Source organism: Meriones unguiculatus, chromosome 1 (genome assembly GCF_030254825.1).
Source record: "Meriones unguiculatus strain TT.TT164.6M chromosome 1, Bangor_MerUng_6.1, whole genome shotgun sequence".
NCBI classification, from domain to species: Eukaryota; Metazoa; Chordata; class Mammalia; order Rodentia; family Muridae; genus Meriones; species Meriones unguiculatus.
In genome coordinates, this window is record NC_083349.1 from 185,312,817 (window position 1) to 185,335,571 (window position 22,755).

Below are 22,755 nucleotides of genomic sequence, written 5' to 3' on the forward strand. Positions count from 1 at the left end.
TTAGGAGCAAAGCAAGCCTTCTCCTTCAACAGGAACAAGCCCCTGATCTTAAGGCTATGAAAATCCAGTATGACTGAGGTATCAACACAGGCTTCCATTGATCCAACAGCCTTGTTTGTTTAAAGATAGAGATGGGGAACAGAGTGAAATCAACTCTCAGTTAACACCTGAATAGGCCTTGAGCTGTGCAGGAAACACAGGTGAGGGCACTACAAAAGTGGCTTGACTGTCGGCCTCACACAGTGAGGCCTTCCAAGGGAGGAAACTGTCAAACCACCCTTACTTTCAAGCTCTGCCATCTTCGAAGGGTAGGTCCCTCAGTGGCTGTTCTCACTGCTACAGCACCCAGGGGCCTGTGTTAGCTGGCTTCTTCTTCTCTCCTCCTCCTCCTCCTCCCCCTCCCCCTCCCCCTCCCCCTCTCCCTCCTCCTCTTCCTCCTCCTCCTCCTCCTCCTCCTCCTCCTCCTCCTCCTCCTTCTCTTCTCTTTCTTCTTCTTTTTGAGACACATCTCTCAGCATCCTGGAACTCTCATCTAGTAGCCTAGGCTTGATGGGTAGTTATCACTATGGATCTGCCCGTCCCTGCCTCCTTGTAGCTGAGATTACAAGCACACTGCCATGCCTGGACCAAACAACAAACAAACAAACAAAACCTTCTGGGATTAAGCTCAGGCACTCCAGCAAGACAAGTGATTTACAGACTGTACTATCTCTCTAGCCCTGCATACAGCTTTTATAATTAGCACATTCTACTATCATTCTGAAAGCCTGCTGATTTTTCCTAATGTCATATAGCATTTTCCTGGAGCCATGAGGAAAACTTTCTAACTAGCTCTATAATGTGATAGTTCTTCTAGTGATGTCTCCATTGTGTTTCTGGATATTTAGGTTGCTTTCAGAGTTTGATTATAGATGTCAAATTCTTTAATACTTTCATTAACATCAATTCAAGTATTTGTTTGGAAGTCACTGTACTTGGCCACGTGTTTGATGTAATGGATATATATTTACTATAATATGATCTGGAATGTTCCTCCAAGGTCTAAGAAATCAAATCTTGGCACCCAAGGTGACTCAACTAAGCCAGGTTAGACCATTCAGTCGTGGGGACAATGAGAAAGAAGTCAGATTACTTGAGGTTGTACCTTGGAAGGGAACGTCGAGAGCCCTGTCCTGTCTGCCCACACACACTCTCTTTTGTGCTTTCTGCTGACCCTGAGGTTTGCTTATTTCTGCATGATGTGTTTCCTTATACCAGGCCCAAAGGTAGCAAGGTGAAGCCACCACAGACTGAGAGCTCTGAAACCATGAGACAAAATGATCCTTTCCTCCCTATAAGCTGTTTACATCATCATTTGTCACTGAGCCAGAAATCTGATGTTATGTACATCGCATATATGTACATGTATTTTGGGTTGCTGTCTTTGGTTTCACATTGTCTTTTGTCAGTGTATAAAATGATCACATTATACATTATAGCTTTGTGTGCATGGATAGAACAGACTCTTCCCTACTGAAGTTTTCAGCACAGAGAAAAATAAAAGAGTAGGCTGGGGGTGTAGAGGAGTGAAGGTTGGAGCACCCGAAATAAATTTTTTCTAATTTTACCATCCAGAGTGAGAGACACACCCGTCCCTGCAAACCTCGCTTCTTATAGCCCATGTCAGTAGAATTAAAAGATTCCTCACCACTTTTCTCCCCAAATGTCCCTATTTTTAGACTTCAGATGTAGACAAGTGTGGAAATCCTATCTCACTTCAGCGTGAATAGATTTCTCCTTTTTTTGTCTCTCTCCTGCCTCTCCCACTGCTGTGTAACTGTTCTCTGTTGTCATGACTCATTCTAGAATTCTGTCCCAGTTACTCCAGTCTACACTCCTAGGATCTTTCCTCTAACAGGATGGATCACTGATCCTTAGTTCTTCAGGTCTCTTCTGTGTTATTGTTCCACACTCTGCCCATAAACCATTTTTCTTAAATTTGATAAAACTGTGTCTGCTTGTATCTGTGTCTCCCTCTCTAGAGAGGGAGAGTCCAGGCTGCTGCACGCACATCTGTAAGGGGCTCTCAGTAGGGTGCATAGGGTCTGTGTAGAGGAAGGAGAGGCCTAGACTACGTGCAGAAAAGGAGATTTACTTGTGTGGTCTAAGAAGACAGCCAGAGCAAGAGGCAGGCCAGGTCAGTGTTGAAATGGTATGTCAGGACTTAGTCGAAGACAGTGTAATGGGAGAGGAAACAGACTTCCAAGGTGAAAACAGCAGAATTTCAAAATTTATGTCAAGACTAGATCTGAGGTAGAAGAGGAAACACGAATCCCTTTGATTTATCCCACAGATATCTACTCAGTGTCAGGTAAGTGCTGGAACCACTCTCCACACAGAGGTTTGGAGTAGTGGACTATCATTCTTACAGAGAAGACAAATGATAAACCTTAGACATCTAATAAATAAGTGATGGCAAGTATGAAAAGGGAATAAAGAGAACTGTGGAGGGCCATGGGGAGTTCCAGAGTACAGAAGAATGGTCTTTTGGGATGGGGAACTGATGTGGAGACATCTAAAATTCTAGATCAGTGCTTCCTATATATAGTCATTTGAACAACTGCTGGTGATGTGGACAAGAGACAGGGAAGGAAGGACGATTCAGACTAGATGATGAGCAGGAGGTGCAAAGATGCCAGCTCTGGAGATTCTAGGTCTGAGGCATAGGAGACATCATCCAGTTGCTGTATACAGGACACAGAAGATAATATGTCAGAGTCTGAGGTACGCACAGAAAGAGAAAAGAAAGAATAGACTGAGAGAAAGGAAAATGAAATGTTGTAAAACCGACAGGGCAGAGAAACTAGAAGTGGTTAAAAAAAAGTCTAAAAGACCTTCTTGGATTTATCTACTCAGAAGGTTTTTAGTGGGTCTGAGAGAGCAGAGTCATGGAGAGACAGAATAAGAGACATCTCTGCCCTCAGGATAAAAGGACAAGGAAGCAGGAGGAGCCAGAGATGTGGAGCATTGGTTTCAGTGATTGCAGAGAATGTGCAGAAAAGGGAGAAGGAATGTTTGACGGAGAAGGAATCTTGAAAGGGGGTGTTCCTCAACTCTGTTACTATTATTATTATTACATTCTTCTTTTGCAGAACTAGGTATTGAACCAGGGTCTTGTGCAATGCTAGTTAAATGTTTGACACCTGAGCTGCACTCAATTCTCTTTGCTTCTCTTTTGATACAATGGCAGTGGTATCGGTTAGAAAGTAATTTAAGGCAGGGTCAATTCCTGCTCACAATCTCTGTGATTTTATGCACTAACTCAACATAATATTGTTTTTGATCAATGAGTTTGGTTTAGGTTTTAGCATAGTGTCTCCATTTAGACCTGTTTTCTCCTATTTGTATTAATAAGGAGAACTCCACATGTGAACTTAGGATTCACAGCCTTAGGATTTTTCTTTCATATGGACCTGGGTAAAAATGCATTCTGAGAAGCATAGAAGCTCAAGACCAACAGAAGAAGAAGAAAGAGGAGGAGGAGGAGGAGGAGGAGGAGGAGGAGGAGAGGGAGAGGGAGAGGGAGAGGGAGAGGGAGAGGGAGAGGGAGAGGGAGAGGGAGAGGGAGAGGGAGAGGGAGAGGGAGAGGGAGAGGGAGAGGGAGAAGGAGAAGGAGAAGGAGAAGGAGAAGGAGAAGGAGAAGGAGAAGGAGAAGGAGAAGGAGAAGAAGAAGAAGAAGAAGAAGAAGAAGAAGAAGAAGAAGAAGAAGAAGAAGAAGAAGAAGAAGAAAGGGAAAAATGTGTCCAAAGTGCTGAGGATGATCCTGGAAAGCATTAGGACCAAGGGATGAAATGGAGCCCATGAATCTAGAAAGTGAAAGTTCCTAGGGAGCCCTCAGCCTACTCCGTGCTTCTCATATTTCCGAGCTCTGTTGCAGAATGAGGTGGAAGCAACCCCCCCCCCTTCAAGGCTGAGCTGGGCTCTCATTAAGGACTTCGGGGTGCTCATCAGTAATTCCAGATGACTGGTTCTGGGAACTTCCAAAGCAGGGGAATAAGACAGGGATCGACCCAGAATGACGGTTTCTCTCTACAGTTTGCATACTGCACAACTTCAAAGCCTGCCTTTCAAATCCCACTCATCATATATTAATATAGTTGTTATGACAATTTTTTTCTGGCATCCATTGAAGTAATGTGCTGAGGAAGGAGGGCTGTTTTCTTCTGCTCTGTTTCTTATTGTGGAAATAAGAGCCTTATTACAGGGTGCTTTGGAGATCTGCTTCTGCATGGGAAGGGAAGGAAAACAGGCTGGAAAGAAGAAGGGCCACAGCAAGGTGTAGCAAGGCATTAAACTGCCCCTTAAGGGCTCCAAACTAGTTGTGCAAACCTCACATTGAACAGTCACCAGATTCAGACCATCTCTGGAATGTGATCTTCAGCTGTGAGCAATGTCCAAGAGACAGCTGAAAGAAGAGAGTATCCCCTGATGCTGTGGGGGAAGTCCAGGCTGCTTGGAATGACACCTGCTATAAGGAGTTTATCTGTAAATTAAAGTGTCAAGTTTGAGATATCAAGCTAAAATGGTTTCTATAGTGGTAAAATTTTATATGCACATAGCATTTTGTTGCCATTTTAATGCTGATAGTTCTTGGCACTAGGCACATTAATATCATAAAGGATCACCGGTGCCATCCCCAGAACTTGCTCATCTTTCACAGCTAAAACTCTGTCTGTGACACACCAATGCTATCCACCAGTCTAGCCCCTGGCAAACACACGTGCCACCCCCATGAAGTCTCTTGTAGGGATTAATGTAGGAAGAATCACACAATATGTATCCTTTCGTGCCTGTCTTGTTTCACTTAGCGTCACGTTTTCAGGGTTCATCCATGTTCTACCACATGTCAATTTCTTGCCTCTCTAGAGCTGAATAGTATTATGCATGCCATGTTTACTTCATCTATTCATCCATGACTGAAGGATTTTTTCCTTTGTTATTTTTGTCTAGTAAGAAAAATGCTATGTCGAACACAGGTGTATAGACATATTTGAGTCTTTGCTTTAAGTTCTTGGTGTATACCCAGAGGTAGGATTGGTGCTTCATAAAGTGGCTCCACATTAAAATTTGGAAATGTTTCCAGAACCTTTCCCACAAAGACTGCACACCATTTTATATTCCCAGCATTTTTGTTCTTTATTTCTTTCATTCTCTCTATTTGTTTTCCTCCTTTTTCTCTTCCTTTCTCTAAATTTTTTTCTAGCCACCCCAATGGAGAGAGATGAAGTGTTACTGTATTGTGGTGCCTTGCCTTGAAATTCACTAGTGCCTATTGATATCAAAGCTCTCTCCCTGTGTCTACTGGCCTTCTTTTTTTTTTTTTAAATCTTCTTTGAGGAAGTGGCTGTTTAAGCCTTTTGAAACTTGTTTTTCAATTAGGGTTTTTATTTAGTTATTGTTACGTTACAAAAATTCTTCCTATGATCTAGACAGCAATCTCTCATTAAATACATGATTTGAAGGAGTTTTCGAATTGTGCTGATGCTCTATCTTCTTAGACATAAAAGTTTAAATGTTTTATAAATGTAAATATATTTAATCTTATCGCCCATTGCTTTTGTGCCATACCCAAGAAATTATTGCTCAACCCATATCTGGTAGCTTTTCCTGTATGCTTTTTCATAAGAGTTTTATGATATTTAGCTCTTATAGCTAAGTCTTGGATTTATTTTGAGTTAATATTTATAGATGGTAATTAGTGAGAACCCAATGTGTGTGTGTCTGTTTAGTTTTTGTTGTTGTTGTTGTGTGTGTGTGTGTGTCTGCTTAGTTTTTCCAACACTAACATTTGTTGAAAAAGTTGTCTCTTTCCTATTGAATAGCTTTGATACCTTGTTAAAATTCTTGTGGCCATATAAGCTAGGGTTTAGTTTTTCTGCAGTTCCATTGTCCTGTACCTGCCTTTGTGTTGGTGCCACACTAGTTTGGCACTGATATTTTTTGGGAAGTAAGTTTTAAAACCATAAGATGAGAAAACTCCAAGCTCATTCTTCTTTTTCAAGATTCTTTTGACCAAGAAAGATCCTTTAGGATTCCACATGAGTTTTCAGATGGACTTTTCTATTTTTGTAAAAACTCACCATTGGGTTTCAACTAAGAATTGTGGGGTGCTTCCTTCTAACCTTTCCAGAGTTGTGGTTTGGCTTAGGGCATTTTGGATATGTGTATAGTGTTGAGCTTTTACTTATACACTATGGGAAACTGAGTCACAGAGTACTGCCACAAACTTCCAACATTCTCCTCTGTAACTCAGATATGGCCGGATGAAGCAGGATCAAATCATGAGAGTCAGGCCACGGAATGCATGGCTAGTATTGGGAAATTACAGTGAGATAGCAAAGAAAACATAGGCTTAAATGCTTCCTTGGATCTAAGCTGAGTTCACATCCCAAGCTACCTGACTTCCTGTTTTATCCAAATAAATACAAAACTCCTCTGGACTAGGTCAGATAAAAGATTAGAGAAAGGACCTGGAGATGCCATGCCAAGGTCTTAAAAATCACAAAGTATGGCTGGGTTTTCAATAAAGGCCTAACTTACTTTTTTCTCTCTGTCTTAGTTGCCTTCCTATTCCTGTGAAGAAGCCAGGACCAAAGAAATGCAGAAAAGGAAGCATGGTTCTAGTGGGTTAGAGTCCGTGACCAGCATGGAGGGTAGTATGGCAGACAGGCATAGGGCTGGAGCAGTAGCTGAGAGTCATGTCTAAACCAAAAGTATAAGGCAGAGAAAGAGATAACTGGGATTGTTGTGGGTTCTTGAAACCTCAGAGCTTCCCCCCTGTGGCACACCTCCTCTCACAAGAGAGTACCTCCTGTGGTGGTTTGAATAGACTTGGCCCATAGAGCCTCATGTGTCTGAATGCTTGGTCATAGGGAGTGGCACTATTAGGAGGTGTGGCCTTGTTGGAGCGGGTGTGGCCTTCTTTGGGGAAGTTTGTCACTGGGGGAGAGCTTTGAGATCTAAGAAGCTCAAGTCCAGCCAGCGGGTCTCAGTCTTCACTTTTGCTGCCTAACAAGAGGTAGAACTCTCAGCTCCTTCTCTGGCACCGTGTCTGCCTGCATGCTATCATGCTTTCCACCATGATTGTAAAACTGTAAACCAGCCCCAGTTAAATGTTTTTCTTTATAAAAGTTGCCATGGTCATGGTGTCTCTTCACAGCAATAAAACCCTAACCTAAGACATCTCCTAATCTTTCTACAAAGAGTTCTGCCAACCGGGTACCAATCATTCAAATCTATGAGCCTGCGTGAGCCAGTTTCTTTCAAATGGTAGCACCCTCTTACATGTTCTCCCACACATCCCGGGCAGTGAAGGGAGACTTCAGCTCCTAAAGCTTGAAGTGCCCAAACCCCAGCTTCTCACCCTGTAGGCTCTATATACTTCGGTAAATGAACTTTAGCTGTAAGTTGTCTTTTCCTTGTCCATAGAAGTGGATTGAGACAGTGGCTGTCTTTCAGACTTACTATAATGCTGATTAAGATGATAATCATAGATGGCTTAGCATAAGCAGACACCTATTCAACAACAGTGTGTTGAATAAATCACAATCAAGGCATTGTGTTAGTAGTTGAGAAAGAGAGGGAGGAAGACAGCAGGGATAGTAGGAGGGAAACAAATAAATATATGCTTATTTACTTGTTAAGGTAAACAAATTAAGATAACAAAACTAAATTTAATTAGAGCCATGGAAAAAAAAGAAATATTTCTTGATAAACAGTGACAGGAATAATTTATTTTGATCAGAGAAGGCTCCCTGGAGGAGGTGCTAAGTTGCAACTGAAAGAAAATGAAGATTCAACAGAGATGCAGGGATGTTCATACACCCCAGTCCTCAGAAAAAATCTAGGCAATTCCAGAAACTAATGGAATGCCAGAGCGGTCAGAATGAAAAGGGGTTGTGTGGAGACTAGAGCAATACACAAGAGCCACCTTGAAGGCTAAAATGAGGAGTTTGCATTTTGTTCAAAGTTCAAGGAAAATCTGTCAGAGTATTTTTAGCAGTCTGGGGACATGATCTGCCTTGGGGGAGTTTAATAACTAATAATCACTCTAGCTGCTGAGGAGAGAATAACTTGTGGGGAGGTAGGACTGAATGTGGGGAGCCCAATCAGAAGTCCCTTGCAGGAATCTAGGGAAGAGATGATGGTGCCTGAGAAGGTGATGGCAGCAGATGGAATCAACCTGATTTGTTGGTGTGTGTGTGTGTGTGTGTGTGTGTGAGAGAGAGAGAGAGAGAGAGAGAGAGAGAGAGAGAGAAATAAGGTTAAAGTTTGAATGAGTAATGTCTCCCTGTGAGAGATCCCAGATATCAGAGATATCTGATAGCAGAGATTTGATGGCCAGACAAAAGTCTGGAGTTTGGAGCAGAGGTCTACACAGGATATAAGTATCTCACAGGGAGTCACTAGAATGAAGGAAGGGCATCTAACCTGGGAGAAAGAGGAAGTGACCAAATATGGAGGGAGGGTGGGAGGGGGAGAGAAAATGGCTCAAGTTTCAACTCTGAGAATCCAGATGGTACACTGAGATTGAGATAGGGCACCAGAGAGCTGGTGGTGGCCTCTCAGGACCCAGAATCTGATGGAGGAAGCTGTGCCTTCCAGTGAAAGCTGCTCAGAAGTCAAGTGAGGGCCCACAGAGGGGTGCCCACTAGATTTGAGATACTAGGGTGACTGGGAAGTTTGAGAAGAGCGAATATGCTTTCTGGGTTCCAGTGAGCACCAGTAAAGGCATGCTGTAACAACATCACCCCTGCACACCCATTCAGGATTTCTTTGAGCTTCTGTGACAAAAGAAACACAGTAGAGTGGGTTCAGGATTGCCAGCCTGCACCATCATGAATGCAATATTTTTAAGGACTGTCTAGCCCTCTTTGAGTAATTTTCATAGCAATTATAGAATTGTTTCTAATGTTTTAGAAGAATTGGTAGATGGGTAATTTTTCTAAGAGGTAAGAGGTCTTTTCTTCCTCTTTCTGCTATCCTCGTTTCTCTAACTTGATCTTGCTCTTCCCACCCCAAGCCTGCTCTTCTGTGTGTTCTATGCTAGTATTCCTGTCCTTTCTCACACATTAGAACACAACATCTGTTTCAGAATTAAGGAAAGAAGGGGCCCTGTGGGTCTTTCCAGGATCATTGGAACCTTTGGGGGCAGGGATCTACCCAGGAAGTCTGTGCCACCCTGGGTCTGAGCATGCTCAGAGAGGGAGAGAAAAGGTAAGTTGAGTAAACAAGATGACAAATGTCCACGTGGATAGGAAAGTCAGCACTGTACTCGCTGACCGGTGTCAACACCACCACTTCCTTGCAAAAAGAGCCACACCATGTTCCATTCCCCTTTGGACAGTCACTACAGTGATTACATGTCTCTTGAGAATGTTCAAGAAATGCCATGTCTTCTCCTTCCTTCTTTACCCCTTGGATACCAAGATTCCCGCCGAGCTGGAGATCTCACAGGAGTTCCCTGGAGAAACAGAACTCATTCCAGCCGTACTTCAGGGAGAAACTCCCTATTACATCAGCCGGAGCTGAGGAGAGGGCCAGGTGCACGCCAACCCCATCCAGCATCCATCCTTGCATAAGCGGAGTGACAATCATGAGAGGGAAGATTCACCCCAGCCAGTCTCTGAGCAGGGAGGAATGTGACAAGCACCAGACCTCTCGCCCCTGCTGTCCCTCACTGCCCCCTCAGTTCCACACGATAAATGTGACTTAATTGTTGGTTGGAAGAACGGGATCCATAGACAAACCAACTAAGGAATCAAGCGCACTTTGTTCCGTGACTTGGGCCAGGGATCTCTTTGACAGCTCCGCGGAAGCCTTGTCACCTCCCCTCTCTCACTGTGGCCGCTGCTATAGCCTCATGTCTTGTCCTCCTATCCGTGTTGGCTCTACTCTCACCTCGCCTTCTCCTAAAGCTATCTTTCTGATGAGTCATCGAATAGCTGTAAGTGCCACTGGCCCGCATAAGCCCCTTAATTAGCTCTTCATCTCCCTCGGAATGATGTGCAAAGCAGTGGCTGCTCAATATGATTGGGCCCCTTTCCCTCTCCAGTCCAAACTCTTGCCTCTTCTGTGCTTTACTGCAAACCTAAGTAACTTCAGTCATCTCCTGCATGAGCTGACTCTAACACCTGTTAGTGGTCTGCTTGGTTTCCATCTCTCTGCTGACGCTCAGTTAGTATAGCTCACTTCTCTTTCTACACTCCCTATCTCATACATCTTCCTTCCTTCCTCAGGGTTGGTTGCTTCTCCCAGAATCCTCCACGTTTTCACTTACGTCTTGCACGAACATCATATACTATAGTCTTGATGTATACATCTAGCTTTGGCTTTTCCACTTTCTGGAACACTAGGGACCTACATCCAGTGGGTTTTCTACAATTATTTGAGAATGAACAAAGATTAGTCATCAATCACCCCTTGGACTACTTGCTCCGAATGAGTGTGTTTTGTTTACAACAACTTTGTTCATGTTGTTCAGGGAACAAAATATACAGTACTGGCAATTTCAGATCTAGCAAGGAAAGACAAATTTCATCATTTTTCCAGAACATTCTTGTTCTTAACATCTCACCCTAGCCTCTAAAACTAATGCCTGTCAGTTCTGGGCTTCTTTATTTATAATCAGGAACTTCTGCTACTCACCAGTTCTTCTTGTTTAGTGTTTACAAAACCCAGGTGTTCTGACACCAGACCCACCTTTACAGTCAGTTTCTCTGGCATCAGGTCCCTCATTTCAGCTATAGAGTATCAGACACAAGATCCCTCCAGAAGAGGTCTGCCTTGGCCCCAGACCTGTTGCTGGCCAGTCCCTCTTCTCCTCTGCCTGGGACCTTTCTTTGCCTCCTACACATTGTTGCTGGCCCTTTTTGCCTTTGCTAATAAGGCTCTCATGAAGCAGAGTGACAAAAAATTCATTGTGATCCCACCCCATCCTCGTATTTGCTAGATAATTGAGATTATTTTCCCCACATGATTTCTAAACAAGTGAATGGGGAAGCTATTCCTTGTATTAGAAGGTCACATGATAATCCTATGCCTTCTCACATGGCACTTGTATGTTCCAGCTAGCTAATGTCCTTCTCAAATATGAAGCTTAGAACAGAGTTTAACCATCTAAAAGACATCTTGTTGATGTCAAGGAGTCATTCTTCCTTATCTCAAGATGCCACAAATTGTCCCATACAATCCAGGCTTATGAAGACCAGCACATTGCTAAGCCAGAAATAAAATTTTAATGTAGGACCTGTGAGATGGCTCTGCTACCAAGCCTGATGACATGAGATCCATCCCTGGTACCCACATGGTGGAAAGAGAGAACAGAGTTCCTCAAGTTGTCCTCTGACCTCCACACATTCTCTTTGGCACATACTTGCACACATACAATAAACAAGTAAGTGTAGGAATTGAAAAAAAATCCATAAAAATTGCGTTACTTACTCTCCATCAAACCTGCCTCCTTATCTACCTATACCTTGGAAAATAGGATAAAAGAAATTTTATAGGAGAAAAAAGGATGTTTGTGTTGTAAGATAATTGTGAGAGGATCTTTTAAATAAATTAGTATATCATCTAAATATTTCTATGTATTTATATATCCAAATATCTTCTGTATTCCCAGGGTAAATCTAGGCACAATCAATTGATATAAAGTACCACCTCTTTCCTTACAGAAAAAGAGGGGGAGAAGGGCAGAGGAAAGAAAGAAGGTTTATATACATTTTTGAGCAAAGTTACATACAGTTATTCTTATTTACACACTTGTATTTAACTTTCACATGATCATGTGAAATTTAACAATTTGCTCAAGGATTTGCCCCAAGAAGGTCTAGTCCTGCATTAATCACCATAAGCTAGGTTCTGTTCAGATAACAGCTAACTCCCAACTTAAGAAAAACAAATTGGGGGCTATGGAAATGGTTCAGTAGGTCAAATGCTTGCTGAGCAGCAAGTGTAAGGATCTTAGTTTCAGCCCCAGACTACAAGCTGAAAAAAAAAAAGCTAGGCTTGATGGTACAGCTTGTAACTACAAGGCTGGGGAAACAGAGGCAGAGGATCCCTGGAACTCACTAGACAGACAGCCTTTCACCCTAATCAGCCTAAGATCCCAGGGATATACCCTGTTTCAAAAATCGAAATAACTGGCTTGTAAGGACCGAGACTCAAGGTTCACCTCTGGCCTCCATGTGTACACATGTACAGACGTACATACAAATGGAGAGGGTGAGGAGAGACTGAGGGGTGGGGGAGGAAGGGATAGGTCAAATTACTTCATGTAAGTTCAAAGTTCTAACTTGTGCTGATTATGACACTCAGTGTTCCTCCATGCTTCCTAAACATGAAAAGGGGTATGCTAAGGGAAATCATGTGTATGCCTCTAAACTCTCTACCTTCCACTTACACGTCCATCTCCCAGACCAAAACAAACCATACGGACATCCTCACCTTCAAGGGAACAGGGAGGTGGGAATGCTTGTGCCAGTAGGAAAACCAGGACTATTTAATGAACAACTGTGCTTGCCAAAGGTCCACAGCCTACATCCTTTCCCACTACTCTATACTCACAGCTAGAGTGGGAGATTAAGAGCCTTCAAAGGGACCAGGGGCAGAGAAACATAAATCCTGGGAGTTGGGAGTCATTACCCATGGAAGATCAAAATCAGGAATGAAGATAAGTTATCTCTAAAATATACATGAACGTCGGTGAAGAATGGATGGAGCTCTGTGACATGACTCAGGCTCACCCACAGATTTACAACACCCATACGAACACGAAATCTTGCAGAATTTTAACATCCAGGATTTGGTTTGAAGACCTATTATGTAATAGGCCATCTCTGGCTAAAATTTATATTACAGCAAGGCTTGTAAGTGTAAGGAGGAAACTCCCTTCTCAGCCTGCCATTGCTTTTGGTATCATGGGAACACTAGAGACCAGAGGTGATTTTTACATCTTTCTGAAATGATATCTTAGCAGTTAGCCAAAAAATTAGAGTGATAAATATGCAAAAGAAAGCCAAACTTGGGAGGACAGCATTGTCCCCCACACACAGGCAGGGATAAGTCACCAGCTGAGCTGCACTATCATGAAGACTCTTGAAAGAATATAGACTCACGTCAAAGTCTCACCTTTTCCTACTTACAAATATTGACTCATGGGTGATTCAAATGGGCTCATTAGCCATCGCAAGCAACATCTCATACTGTTGTCTGGTAGATCACACTTAGTCACAGACAAACTTAATTACCCGAAAGCAGATAGCAAACACTGCTGTAAAGTTCTCCTGGGTCCTCCCTCCACCTTTTTATTTATTTATTTTATTTTAGTTTTTTAAAGTTTTTTTTTTTATCAGTTACATTTTATTAACTCTGTATCCCAGCCGTGTCTGATCCCTCATTCCCTCCCAGTCCCTCCCTCCCTCCCTCATCTCCACCGTGCCCCTTTCCAAGTCCACTGATAGGGGGGACCTCCTCCCCATTCATCTGATCCTGTTTTATCAGGTATCTTCAGGACTGGCTGCAAAGCCCTCCTCTGTGGCCTAACAGGACTGCTCCTCCCTTCGGGGGTGGGGAGACCAAAGAGCCAGTCATTGAGTTCCTGTTAGAAATAGTCCCTGTTCCCCTCACTTTGGGAAACCAATTGGTTACTGAGCTACCACAGGCTACATCTGAGTGGAGGTTCTAGGTTATATCCATACATGGTCCTTGGTTGAATGTCAGTCTCAGAAAAGACCCTGTGCCCAGATATATTTGGTCCTTGTGGAGCTCCTATCCTTTCCCCATCAGATTAACTCCCCTTCTTTCTTATGATTCCCTGTACTCTGCCAAAGGTTTGGTCATGAGTCTTTGCTTTGAAAACACTGCTAGTTAGAGTCTTTCAGATGTGCTCAGTAGACTCCTGTCATACGTTCAATGCACATCCCATCTGTCTTTCTAAATGAGGATTGATCATCTTACCCCATGTCCGCTCAATTCTCCCTCCACCTTAACACACACACACACACACAGCACACGCATGCACAGACATTCTCATCCTCTCTACCTTAAGGAGAAAATTCAGCACCCTAAATGTGCTTATTAAAGTATAGATTCCAAGATTTCAAAATGATGTAACCACTTGGAAATAAGTCCTATCTCCTGGGTAAACACAGCCATGCCCTCTTCATTAATAATTTGAAGAGACTGGACTCTTCCAGGTCTGGCTTCTCCAAAATGCACAAAGTAAAGAGTCTTGTTTGGCTTTTAAAGAAAACGTCATCCCTTCAGCTGCTTACATGGGGCATGGGCTGTTTGGCTGGTAATGGAATGCATTTTTGGTGTTCCCTTCTATTTTAGTCATTCATGTATTCTGTTGCAAGGCACATATTTTAGTGTTACCTTATATTTCAGAGGCTCAAAAGATGAGCATGTCGTAAATAAACATGTGTGTTCTATATCCCAAACACAAACAAATACCAAAGATTTTCAACCTTCAAATTTTATTAACCTAAAGTAATGTGGTTTTTATTATCTAAGGGTGACTTTTGGCCTCTGTTCATGTGAATGATCAATGCAATGTGACAGATGGATACATAGATAGATAGATAGATAGATAGATAGATAGATAGATAGATAGATAATAGATAGAAGGAACTATTTTTTCTTTTTTAGTTAAGTGTTTGTTCTATTGGTAATTTATTAAAAAGCCCCGAATGTAAAATAATAAAAACTGTTTTCTTGTTCATTCTGGCTGTTTGAATTGAGGTCTCCATCCATGGCTCAGGTTTGCCTAGAACCTGCAATCCTGGGAGGTGCTGAGGTTAGAGGTGGGGCTCCACCACTGAGGCTGCTCTGCTGTTTGCTGGAGTTGAGTGTTACATACAGTGCTGAGCTGTGGATGATTAACAGTATGTGAAGGAGTGCAAACTCATTTATTTTCACATTCTTTTTAAAAATGTGGAGGATGTTTGCGCTGGTCTTTTCCATTTTCTTTTTCCTTCCAGTCACCTCTCCCACCTCAGAATGGAACAAGGACGCCACACTGCCTGGAGTATCAGGTCTCAATGCCCTTTTCTGTGCTTCCCTCTTTGTATCATACCAACATCAATTTCTCACTGTCTTCTAGCTTAGATTCTCCATTAAGGTCAAATTGTTCCCCTCCTGCTCCTCTACACATGCCCTGCTCATTCATTCAGCCACTGAAAAGGCATTTATTGAAGATCTGCTTTGTGTGCCAGGCTGGAAGGTAGGGCCTGAGGAGAAGCGGCATGAAGCTTTTGTCTCTGTGGAGCTTGGAGTCCTGGATGTGAGGATGGGAGGACAGACCATAATCAGATAATCACAGTGTTGCACAGTGTACCCAGGGGACCCCAGGAGGGAAATCACTGTGTGTGTTTGGGGCTGGGATGTGTATTGATGGAGAGGTCAAGGACAGCCTCTCAGAGGCCAGCTGAGCTGCTCATTGGGCATTTGCCAAATGAGCAAGTGGGGAGAGGGTATTTTGAGCAGAGGGAACATTCTGTACAAAGGAATGTTGTATCAGCTCATATTGCTAGTCTGAGGCTGTTAAACTCTGATTCATCCTCCTTTCAGACTAGCAGCATAGTTTCTTAAGTCTAAGAGGAAACTTAAATATGATTCAGCCAGTTTCCCTCACTTCACAGATGTGAAACCTGAGCCCTAATGTACCGAGCTGTGGATCAAGCTTTGACCCATGGCCAACACTTCCCCAAGAGTGTTCACTCATTCAACACATTGAGCACCAACCAGGGTAAAGGCAGCATGAAATATGCACAAGTTAAGTGAATCTGGATTGGTTTTTCTCCTGCAGGAAATTGGGTATTTATGGATATAGCCAGAAATTAAGACACTTCTGTGTCAGAGGATCTGAATGGAAAACCTAGCCTTGACACTCTGCCTGGTGACCTTGCAAAGGTTACCCTTGCTCACCCATCCTAAGTGTCCTGTTATATGAGCCAGCATACTAATTGGACCTTCTTCATTGGTTTGTTATAGGGATTAAGTGTGATAACGTTTGCAAGGCACAGGCACTCAATAAATCCCAGGGTTCGGTAATAAAGCTTTAATACAGTACAGGGAAGTTAAGTGATGGCAGAGTCCATAGTCAAATTAAAAAGAGTTCTATGACTAATTAATTAACATTTCAATTCCAAGGTCTTTACCTGATCAAAAATTAGCATATAATTCCTTGAGAATCTCAGTTCTTTAAACCCCATGTCAGGCCAAATTTAAATGGAGATTCTTTCTCCCCTAAGGTCTAGTAACCTCCTACATTATAATGAATCCTAATTATTCTATTAGTATCATGTAATCTTTGAAACGGGTAGATCTGACTGTATCCTAGAAATCTACTGTTCTAGAAGAAAAGAGAACTTCCTCACTGTAGAGGTTATACTCTCCAGCCATTTGTACCGCGATGTGTGTCACTAGGATCTGTAGAAAACTGTGAGGCACCACTATTGGTATTTGAAGCAATGTGAGGAAAGGATAGGTGCCATACTCCTGAGAGGAACAACAATGAACAAAGGAGCTGTGAGAAAGAGCTTTGGAACAATGAAAGGCCTTCATAAAGGGGATGGACTGTTCTCCAGGTAGCAGATGTTTCATGGCTTCAGGAGTTCCAAAAGATGTGAGACCCACTATATTCTTCACTCTGCCAAACAGACATTTGACACAGCTGGAAAGCAGACTGAGCCTGCTGCTTCTATAATACTAGTCAGCCATCTAAACGTGTATATTGGTCACATACCATATATTCAGCACTAGCCATGCAATAGTCAATAAAGCAACAACGTGTCTGTCTTAGATGTAACTGTGTTCTAGAGGACTGGCTATCAAACCTCTCCCTGAGGTAACAGTCAATACTGAAATCAAGGCAGTGGAATCAGCCTTTTCCTTATGTATAGCAATATGTGCTTGCAGTTCAGGACAGGATGAGCTTCATTCATACAGAACAAACTTCATATGTCTCCTTGTGAAAGAAAAGCAGTTCTGAGTGCAATACATGGAATAAATAAGAACTGTGAATGCCAGACTGAGATTGCCCAAAGCCACAGCTGTAATGCTCAAGTCATCACAATCCTTCAAGATAAAGTTACAGAGCATGACTTAGACGTTTGCCTGGCTTTTAGTCTATGCACTCTGCAGTTCTAGCCCCCACAACCTTTTATTCTGTGACCAGCCCTGCTTTGAGTTTGGGTTTGAACAGCTGCCCAGCCCATCAACGGCACATCAGCACATTTGGGTAATAACTCACGGGAAGGCATTTGAGAGCTTGCACATCCTTCATAGACTAGAAGCAGAGAGAAGTAAGATTCCATAGCAACAACATGTCACTCTAAATCATGACTGCCATTCCATGAACAAAACGAGGATCAAAATAGAAAATATGCAAAGAGTGGGACCATCTTAGAGGAGAGTCAACCTATTTGGGGGGAATGTCACTTTGGTTTGCTTATTTGTTTTTTTTTTTTTTTCCTAGGCAAGCTGTTGGCTTCCAAAGGTAGAATTGCTTGTTATTTGTAACTTCTTTGTTCACTTTGAAAAAAGAAGAAGGGGGGAAAAAGGCTCCTTTTCCACGTTCCTTGCATCAGACATCAGGGTTGATGGAAACTGTCAGCTTGTGTTTAAAGTAAGGGGAGCTGAACACTGCCATTGAAAACCTTCTCTGATTTGATTAAGGTTTTGCTTATTATGGGTAAATATTGCAGCAGCCAAAAAGTAGTTCGTAAACACTCAAAGGGCTGAGCTGAAGACTGACCTCATTGTGGGGTTTTCTAATCAGCAGTTTTTGTTGAAAAAATGAAAATGGACCTCCAAATGAGCTCTCATGTGCATGACCACTCAGAGTAAACTCCACTGGCTTAGGGTGGACTCACGCCACCTACCCTGGCTAAAGTAAACAGAGTCTGAGGCAGGGACAACTTTCCAACATAAACAGCAAAGGAAACCCCTTGGAAATGACTTGATAAACTGTTAAATAACAACTGCTTCTCTGAGTTGGCTCAAGGCTGTGAGTGTTCTCAGAGAGGAGCAACATTCCCTGCTGTGTACCTGGACTCTAATGCTTTAGTTTCTGAGCTTATTTAGAAAGGGTGGGGAGGGAGAGCTGAGTCATATATGCAAAAAGGAAGAAACATTCTTGTGTTCACCTTTTTAAGAACTATAAACATCAAGTCTCTGGTTTGATCTTATTTATTCATTTATTGTGTAAATGGGGAGTTTACACATGAGTGTGTACATGTCTGTTTGTCCGATAGAAGCCAGGGGTCAACCTTGGACTTACATTCTTAGGAAACATCTATCTTATTTTTTTTTGAGACAAGGTTTCTCACTGAGACCTGGAGCTCACTCATTAGGCTGGGTTAGCCCAAAAAATCTGCCTGTCCCCACCTCCCATGTGGCAAGCACAAGCGACCATGCCACACTTTTTGGAAGAGCTCTGTGACTCAAGTGAGGACCTCATGTTAGAATAGCAAGTCCTTTACCAACTGAGCCATCTCCTCAGACCCTCACATCTCTGAGTTTGAATTTCAGACAGATTCTCTCCTTTGCCTTTTTAAACAGTTACAGGTGTTTTTAAAGGTGAACCCATTTTGTTCTAGGGCCCCTGTGGGTTCTGGAGGACCTAGACACCCTCCTTAGATGTGGCCAATTGGCAGCTCAGTCTTCATGTACATCTGAGTGAGGGGAGCAGGGGCTGCTTCTATCACAAACTCAGCTGACTGCTCTTTGATCACCCCTTGCCCCCAAGTGATGCAGCCTTGCCAGGCCATGGAGGAAGAGGATCCAGGCAGTCTGATGAGACTTAACAAGCGATGGGCAGATGGCAATAGTGGACAACTCTCTCTTTCAGTGGACTAGGAGAAGGGGATAGTGGGAAGAGGGAAGGAGGGGGGACTGAGGAGATTTAAGGGAGGGGACTTCAACCGGGATATATAATGACTAAATTGTGAAGAAAAAAATTAAAAAAAGAAGAAAAAGCATACATTATTTCTGCTAATAGTTTCTTCTTAGATGGTTCCCTATGTGGCTTTATTATTGTGTATTCCTAACGTTTATGAAGGATTTCTCCAGTTTATCTGACGTGTCCCTTCAGAGTTTTCAGGGGGTCCTCAATGCCCTGCAGGATACTCTGATAGAAAATACCAGTGCACTGGGTGAGTGCCTGCTGCTGTTCTGGAAATAGCTTTATTTGACTTAACAGCCTCAGGTTCCTTGCTGGCTATATTATTTTGCCATTTTACAAGGAGATTGTGTTTCCAATAATAATAAAGAAAAGAAAAGGAAAAAAAAAAAACCCTACTCATTCAGTGTTTTTAGCTAGAGAAATAAAATCAGTATTGTTTTAAAAGTTCATTATCATCTTTATGCCATAGGGGGAAAAAGGGATGAAACAAATCTTCTTTGTATACCATGTGTGTAATATTATTTAATTTAATGTTAACAATATAAGATACATTTTACCAATATTGACCTATTTTTTACCTATATTTTACTGATTAAAGAAAAAAAAACCTACTTGACATTTAAATGATTTACTTGCTTTCCAGTTGATTTTTCCATAGTGCAATACAGTAGTCTTGAAGAATAAAAGTTTGAGGTGTCATAGATCACTCAGGGGGGTATAGGCACTTGCTAAACAAGCCTGGTGACCTGAGCTCAATCCAGGAACTCATTCAAAGGTGGAAGGAGAGAGCCTATGTCATAAAATTGTCCTCTGACCTCCACATGTGTGCTGTGGCACCTGTGCCCCTCTCCTGTGTATGCACGCGTGCACACACGCACACACACAGAGACACAAATAGCAATTTTAAAAATTAAAAATGTAGGGAAGGTACGGTAGTTCATGCTTGTGGTCTCAGAACTTAGAAGGCTGAGGCAGAAGGATTACCATGAGTTTGTCAAGGTTAGCTTGCACTCAGGGTGAGAATAAGACCCATTCTTAAATTTTAATGTTTTCAGTCAAGATGTAAAAATAGGATTTTACTTCTTCATCTGTCTAAATTAGTGAAAAACTGGATAAAATAATGAAACAAAAATTTGTAATGATTGGACATCCAGTGACTAAGGGAAGGGTTCCCTGGTAGAGCAGACTCCAAAATTCAACTAAAAATAAGTTATGAGATAGCTTTAAAAAGCCTAAAGGACACTAGGTCACTAGAGTGGGAATGGCAGAAAACAGTTGGAAAAACAGTTTAGTGTTTTAGGTCACTAGAGTGGGAATGGCAGAAAACAGTTGGAAAATATTGACTCTTTTTTTTTAATTTCATGAACAAAGAAAGAAAAAACAAACAAAAACAACAACAACAAAAACCTCAGCACAGGACAGTCAGTTGCTTAACATCAGTAAACATATAATAGGTTTAAAGCATGTAGATAATCAAAGATATATTACATAGAGATGGGAAGATAAGTGTAGGGGCTGATGTCTAATTAGAGGGAAAATTAGTGAAACAATTTCAAAATGTTGGAAAAAAACAAAATCCTCCTGAATTCTATATCCAGCTGAACGCTTTTTAAGAACAAAGAAAAAAATCATCATAGGAAATAAAATTACCACGAGTAAATCTATGCTACAAAAAAAGAAGAGAGTGAAAGAGACACAGAGTGTCCTTCCAAGAAGAAGTAGAGTAAAAGACTATTAAGAAATATCGATTCATGGAAATCACAACTGGAGCAAATGGAAAATCATTTTTTCATACTGTCAGTCTCCTCTAGAAATAATTGGCCATTTAAAGTTTTTATAAGTCTCATGATGATTATAACGTAAACTATGTAACAAAACTTGCATGAGAATATAAAGGGAATGAGAACTATACAGATGAAGGATCCTACTACACTGTGTCTTTGTTGCATGCAGTAGGCACTGATCATTTAGAGGTGTGTTTTATGAGTTTAGGAAGATGATTCAGTTGGCAAGTGCTTGCCTTGCATGCACCTGTTTTTTTTTCCCCCTCAGGACCATGTAATAAAGTCAGGTGTAATGAGACTCAGAGGCAGAGGCAGGGGTAGGGGCAGGGACAGGGACAGGGACAGGGACAGGGACACAGGAAGGGGCAGAGGCAGGAGAATCTCTGGGACTCCACACTGGCCATTCAGTGTGGCTTTATTGATGAGTTCCAGGCAGGTGAGAGATCCAATCTCAAAGAGGATAGATAGCATCCATGATTGTCCTCTAACCCCTGAAACACCAAGATGGTAGTTTCAACTCAAATATATGTTTTTAAAAAAACATAAACATAAATGGTCTAATTTTGGAAGGCAGATATTACTAGATTGAATGAAAATATCAAGAAGTACATTTTCTCCTTAGAAACACTCAAAACACAAAGGTACAAATTGCTTCCAAGTAAAAGAATGGGAAATGTTTACAGTCATCAATCACTATGCAAGATTTCAAGTCTCATTGTAAACACACCACCAAAAAAAACCTTATAGGGCTCAGATATGAGTGTATGTATGTATGTATTTATGTACGTATATAAACATATATGTATACATGTCTATCTATCTATCTATCTATCTATCTATCTATCTATCTATCTATAGATAAAGCCTAACACTGTGACATTAAAAAATGAAAACAAAACAAAACAAACCAACAAAAACAAAACAAACAAACAAACAAAAACAAAAATAGGAGTAAATTGGTCTGACCTAGAGGGAGGCAAACAATTCCTTCTTGTCTTCTTTATTTCTTTCTAAGACAAGATCTCTTGCAGTTCAGCCTGGCTCAAACTCACTGTATAACCCAAGTTAGATTCAAACTTGTGATTTCCATGACTCTATCTCTCACGTGTTAGAATTGTAGGCATATGCCTGGCTCCAGTCAAAACTTAGACACCTAAAACAGGACCTCTAAAAGAACAAACTTGCAAGTTAGGCTTTATACATCATAGAAGCATCAAAATAGTTGTAGTTCCCATGTCTAAGCCAACTTGTACTCAGACAGTATAAAGAAACTCAAGGCAACCCAGCAACAAAAATTTGAAAGAGACACTTTGTCAGAGATCTGAAAGGGCTTTGACCTAATCGATATTTATATACTTTGGGAAATGTAAATTAAAACCACCATAACGAACCATTGCACTGACTGAGGTAACACAGACCCAGAAAGACACACGTAGTATGTATTCACAAGTGGATTTTAACCATATAGTACAGGATAGACATATTACAATTCACAGACCCCAAATAAGGTAAATAACAAGGAGGACCCAAGGGAGGATGCTTAAATCTTACTCAGAAGAGGAAATGACTGAAAAGAGGGAACAAGACAGGAGGCTAGCATAGCTGACCTCTGAGAGGCGCCACTCAGCAGTGGATTGAAACAGATGCTGAGATGCACAGTCAAACATGGGAAGAAGTATAGGGAGTCTTGTGGAAAAGCAGGAGAAAGGTAGAAAGACCTGGAGGTGCCAGGAGCTCCACCAACAGGACCAACTAACCAGGGCCCAGAGGGGCTTGCAGAGACTGAAGCACCAACCAAGGACGATGCATAGACTGGACTTAGGACCCCTACATAGATGTAGCAGATGAGCAGCTTGGGCTTCATGGGTGTTCCCTAGTAAGGGGAGCAGGGGTGTCTTTGACATGGACTCTGTTGCCTGCTTTGCGATCACTGCTCCCTGGCAGGGCTGCCTAGCCAGGCCAGAGGGGAAGAGGATGCACTCAGTCCTGATGTGACTTAATGAACTGCGGGGAAGGGGCTCC